Source organism: Lissotriton vulgaris, unplaced genomic scaffold, assembly GCF_964263255.1.
Source record: "Lissotriton vulgaris unplaced genomic scaffold, aLisVul1.2 SCAFFOLD_375, whole genome shotgun sequence".
Taxonomy (NCBI): Eukaryota; Metazoa; Chordata; class Amphibia; order Caudata; family Salamandridae; genus Lissotriton; species Lissotriton vulgaris.
The window spans coordinates 930,917-936,916 of NW_028244278.1; the positions used below are offsets into that span (position 1 = coordinate 930,917).

At 47.0% G+C, this 6,000-nt stretch overlaps 1 pseudogene; it reads left to right on the plus strand.

The window, feature by feature from the left end:
- Positions 1-5,517, plus strand: part of LOC147668112 (uncharacterized) — a 98,285-nt pseudogene extending 92,768 nt beyond the window's left edge.
- Positions 5,518-6,000: the final 483 nt, after the last annotated feature.

A 6,000-nucleotide genomic window follows, 5' to 3' on the forward strand; every position in this document is an offset into this window, starting at 1 on the left:
AGTTGAGTCTGCTGTTGACAAGCACATGGGTGACCGATTTCCTGGACTCGTGGGGATCCACTTGAAGATCATACGAAGCAGGCGGAGTGTGTGGAAGCAGGAGGACGAAACAGTGTTGATTTGGTGGTTCATTGGGAGCGAGGAGTCCAGGAGGATGCAGAGGTTTTGTGTGTGGTCAGTGGGAGTGTGGGGAGGTTCCGGGCTCTGTGGGCCACCAGAAGTCACCCCAGGCAGCGGGGGATGAGCCCTGAATGAGAACTTTGGTCTTGTCTGAGTTAAGCTTGAAGCAGCTGACCTTCATCCAGGTGGCGGCTGCCTTCATACCGTTGTGGAAGTTTCTCTTAGCTGATGTGGGTTTGTCTGTGAGGTAGAGAATCATATGTGTGTCATTGGCGTGGGAGACGTTGTTGAGTCAGTGACTTCTGTTGATGGTTGCAAGCGGGGCCATGTAAATGTTGAAGAAGGTCGCGCTCTCTTTGGTCGGCTGGTGAGGAAGGAGTGGATCACTCGGGGCACAAATGCAATAAGAACAATTGATGGACAGGCGGTGAGTGGTAGAAACATTTCATCAATCCATCCATCATCTCCCTGTGTTTGCATTGTTCGCCCTAAGTTGGCAGGGTATGCCCAGACGTGGATTCCTGGCTGACTTTTGCCACTGGATTCAAGATAACCTGGCTGATGAGGGGTGAAACCCCGAAACCGGTCCCAGGATGCTTATTTCTGGTCCAGGGAAGGCATGGCTTGGCAGTTCGGGCTGGACTGTTCCCATGAGGCACAGGGTCAAGGCTGATTTGCATATAGCCATGTTTGAACTGGGGTGGCAGAGTGGGCTAAAGAACGGTGATGGATTAAACCCAGATCTTTTGACTGGGTGTGAGTGTTTGATTGATTCTGATGCTCCGTCCATCACCACCCCCTTTTGTACCGCTTATGGCCTCCATAAGTGTGGCAGGGTATGCTCAGACGTGAGTCCCTTGCTCACTTTGCCCCTGGATTCAAGCAAGCCAGGCTGAAGACGGCTGGAATGCCAGAAACCGGTCCTCGGAAGCTTGTTTCCTGTCCAGGGAAGACATGGCTTGGCAGTTCGGGCTGGACTGTTCCCATGCGGCACAGGGTCAGACTGATTTGCATATGGCTGGGTCCAAACTGGAATGGCATGGTGAGCAAAAGAACAATGGATTAAACCCAAAATCTCTTGACTGGCGGTGAGTGGTTCAAAAGTTTGATCACTCCATTCATCATCTTGTCTTTGCTATGATGAGATGAAAGCTTTGGAAGAATCAAGAGGCTAGAAGCAGATGATGCTAAATACTGTGTTCTATACAGAATAATGGGAAATTACTGATGCTTGATTAATCAGTCCGAGGAGGGATTGAAAAGAGATTTTCATGTTTTCTGATTATTTCTTCATGTGTGTGAGTAACACTGTGAACATTCAGCACTTAAAATGAAGAGTCCTACACTTTGCAAACTGTGTTTTCATGTGCATGGAAAACCCAGCCCTATATTGAGTCTGACTCCATTTTGAATTCCATCGCAGCCATAATGTGTGTTTCCATTTCTCTTCTCATCGCATGTAACAAAATATGCCCTGCGAAGCGCTCTGTGGCAACATGCTGCTCTCGAAGAGCTCTGGGGGAGGTGTCCCTTAAGATTGTAATAATCCAGGCTTCTGCCTGCCTGTCTTCTATAGGCCCCTTCCTTATCTTGTCATTGTTGTGCATGTAACATAGAGCATATTTTGTCACACCCGACAACATTAGGTCCAACTGGGACTTATTAATATGTGCATTTAGGAGATGCTGTTAAAACGGTGCTATGTACTGATGAGTTTAATTAGGGCTTATGATTGGTTGAGCAGAATTTTATTGTTGAGAGCAAAATGCAAAGTTTGCGACAAAAAAATCGGCAAATCCGATGCATGAAGAAAATCGCATCACAAAATTAAGGAATCGCAAAATTTGTGATTCCATAATTTTGCACAAGCATTTAAGGAATCGCAATGCAATTTTGTGCCTGCAGAATTGAACGCTTGTTGCAGAGTTCCTATGAGGGGGATGATAGAGTTTGGGCGGCCAAAAGTGAGGTGAAATTTCTCCCATGGCAAAGATTTCTTTACTTCTGTTGGTGCTGCCGTTGATGTGGTCTGCCTTTGGTGGTAGCGTCTCGGGAGGAGTTGGACGTGCTCCTGTCTGCATTGTCCTGGCTCGTTCTCCGTTTGGGCTCCAGTTGTTTGCAGTGGTGTTTCGTTGGTCTGAGCTCCTCCGTGTACCAACTGGCCTGGGGTTTACATCTTGCTGTACAGCTATATTTGAGGCGGGCCAGGGAACCAGCGCAGATGAAAACAGTTTCTACCTTCTGGGTGGGATGTGGCACCAGGCTGCCACAACGCCGCCCCTATTTACTATCATTTAATGTCAAGTTGTCTGTGGGAAAGTAGACTAACATTTCTTGCCCCAATGAAAACCCACAAGTCAGACGTCAGGGGGTATAAATTCCACATCTCTGGCACATGTTCCCTCTTTTCTTATAATAAAGATCTACTTAAACTGCCTGTTTTGGGTGAATTTTGTTAAAGAACTTGCTACTCACCTCCAAGGCTTTTGTTTCCAGCCAAATGCTTATCGTTGGCTTCCGAACTTACTATCCCAATAGGGAACACATGGTTTTGTTGTTTCCAGCCAGCTCTAAACAAGGCTTTGAATAAACAATCCTTTGATCGTAAACATGTCAGAAATAAAGTGCACGAGGAACAATTATAAAAATAAAATCTTGGAGGCCAAGAGAGCGCTCGCTTATGAATAATAGTCAACCACCCCTGCAGTCAGCAAGTCCAGCGATGGCAAAGGGTGGTGCAATTTTGTTAATTTGTTAGATAACTCTTGGGCTATAACCAAGGGCAACAATAGTGGCAATCTGCCTCATTGCTCGTATCAAAACGTATACGTAAAGAATTAGCAGCTCAGACAAAGTTTGGTGACCCGCCCGCCACTCCGGCAATCTTGGAAGCTTGGATACAATGACAAATCTTTGTTCCTTTGATGCCCTGGGTCCCAATGGTCTTTCCACTGCTTTGTGGAAATCTAATCCAAATTATTGGGCACCAGTTCTAGCCCCCTTGTTTACGGCGTATTCGATCTTTTAAGCATGGAAGGGTTTGGCGGTGAACCCTGTAAATAAGAAAGAAGAAACAGGTGCAAGTAGCGTTCCCGTTACCTTTTCGCAGATCTTGACAGTTGGATTGGTAAGAAAATAATGTTTCCACTCGCGCTCAGCTGTTCCCATGTTCCTGTCGTGAAATACGACGATGACTACGTTACTGGTTAATACCAAAAGGGATCTACAGTCTGCATGGAAAGGCTTGGATCATTAAAACTTGGTTAACAAATTGGTGGTCAAAATGACTAAAACCAAGATAATAACTTTTATTTAGCGCAGCACCCTGAGAGCTAGAACTATCGTAGTTACTGGTTTGAGATCCAGGGTGGGCGCAGGCAGCAAACGTCTCATCTTAAAAGCAAAGCGGGCTGGTTGAGTCCTCGTTTAAGGAAACTACACGTGAATGTAGTAAGCGCCGCTGCTCGTCCTGGGTTGGAAGCATTGAAAACTATGTGTGGTATCTTCCACCCCTTCCTCCCCCGGCAGCTCTGCAAACAATGGAGCGGCTCGCGGTGACATCACTTAGAATGTCACCTCGACCAGCGTTCCAAGACGAGCGCCTGGGGAACAGTGTGAAGCTGTCACCCGCCGGGGCCATTGCTGTGGCTGGGGTCGCTGATTGTCTTGTAAACTTTAACCCCATTAAACGTCTAACTGGACTTCACCTACTTGTGTCTGGTTACCTTATGCTTGATTTCACACTGGCGACGAGGATGGCGGACTGGATTGCCTGAAGTGTCTGCTAAGTGGTTTAAGTACTGTGTGGCTTAGAGACTGGTGGAGGTGCTGGCAGCGTGAGGCGAAGAATAATCTGACGTACAAGTCGTGGCATTAGCACCTCCCTTTGGGACTGTCGTAAACCCTACCCCGACAGCGTGTAGCAGCGCAGGCCCTGTACGGCGTTTGAGCTCAGGCCGGTCTGGATGCAACGGAGGCAACGAGTGGTGCGAGCGGCGCGCTACCCAGAAATACTATCAGGCGAGCCTTGTGACCTGGACATTCATATCGCCGGGAGAAGAGTCCTCACTCCTTGTGTAGCGCGAAAACTCACCTGTGTTTTCCCCATGTTCCTTCGCCATCTGCTCACAGGGGAGTAAGACTTATTGAAATCACTGGTGTGGCAAGGAGGGTAGCGGCGCGTTATCCTCCTCAGACTGGAAATGTCCTGCGCTTGAACAACAACTGGGCGAATTTCAAGCTAGTATTCGTCCCATTGAGAACAGACTTGCACGCCACAGTGCCACCCAGTGGTTAATTATTGGGTTGTTTGCATCATCTTTAAGAGTGCAGTATTATCTTTCTGTTCAGAGAAACCATTTGAGTATGTGCATGTACTTCGTTTTGTTTACTGTTGCCAGTCACTTCATTTCTTAGTGTACCCCGCATTCCTCAGTACCTCGGGGAGGTTTTCAGTAACACTGTAAGCATGCAGAGTGTAACGCCCCCACCCTTCTTCTTGACTAACCCAGGGGAATCTGCAATTCAGTGGAAAAAGTGGAAAAAGGTGTTCCTAAATTATGCTACTGTGTGCGGCCCAAATCTTCGTTAGAGAGGAAGGTAGCACTTTTGGCGTATTACTTGGGAGCAGAGGGGAAGGAGGTTCTAGATCACCTCCCAGATCTATGTGTGAAAGAAGCGAAAGGTCTAAATGAACTAGAAGTAAGCTTAAAGAAACTAGATTTGCACTATCTCCCGAAGACTAGCACTATAATGGAGAGATATCATTTTGGGAAAAGGGTACAGAAGGTAGGAGAATCTATAGAGGATTTTGTCTCAGACCTTAGGAAACTAGCTGCGACATGCAAATTTGGTGGTGCAAGTGAGGAAAGGATCAGGGACCAGTTTGTGTTCGCTTGCAGGATGGAGCGGGTACGGGAGGAATTGTGGCTTAAGGATGACCCACCTCTAAGAGAGGTCCTAATAGTAGCCAAGCAGGTAGAACACATGTTGCAGTGCGTCAGTGAAATAAAACAGGACAGTGGGGAGAAGACAAGTGAAGACAAACCCAAAGTAAGCGAAGTTGTGACTGATTTGGAGGCTGTGTCTGTGATCAAGGGCCAGAAAATAGTGAACAAAGAACAGAAAGAGAACAAACCGGGTTGGTCATTCAAGGGTGCCTGTTACAGGTGCGGGAAGCAAGGACACATGGCCAATGATAAAGAGTGCCCTGCCCTCAAGTTCACATGCAACAAGTGCGGTAAGAGGGGACATTTCAGGCAGTATTGCAAAAGCGGACAGGGATTCAGTAGACAGGGGAAGGACAGGACAAACACAGTATGTGATGAAATAGTTGTGCAAGTTGAGGAAGGCCTAGTCTGCAGCCCTAAAGACACTATAAAAGTAAAAGGCGCATAGTTGGAAGCACTGTTCGATTCCTGTTCTAGGATAACAATTATCAGTGCGAAAGAATTTTCACGAGTGTCCAAGGGCAGGATAATCTTGAAGAAAATGGATGTAAGGCCCGGGGGATATGCGGGTCGCCCCATCTCAATGAAAGGATACTTTTGGGACATAATTGAATACAAGGACAGAACAACAATGTCTAAAGTGTATGTGTCTACTGTCGGTGATAACATCTTGGGTTGGCAAGCGCAGAAGGAGTTGGGGGTATACCTTAATCCTAACAGCAATCCCCAAATTCTGATACAAGAGATACAAGAGCCGGAAGAGGGTTTAGTGACAGAGTTCAAGGAAGTATTCAAGGAAGAGCTAGGATGTTTGAAGAACTACTGCCACAAGATTAAATTGAAAGAAAACACGAAGCCTGTAGTAGCCAAAGTCAGGAAACTACCCATAGCCATCCAAGAAGCGGTGAAGGCGGAACTCGAGAAATTGTGC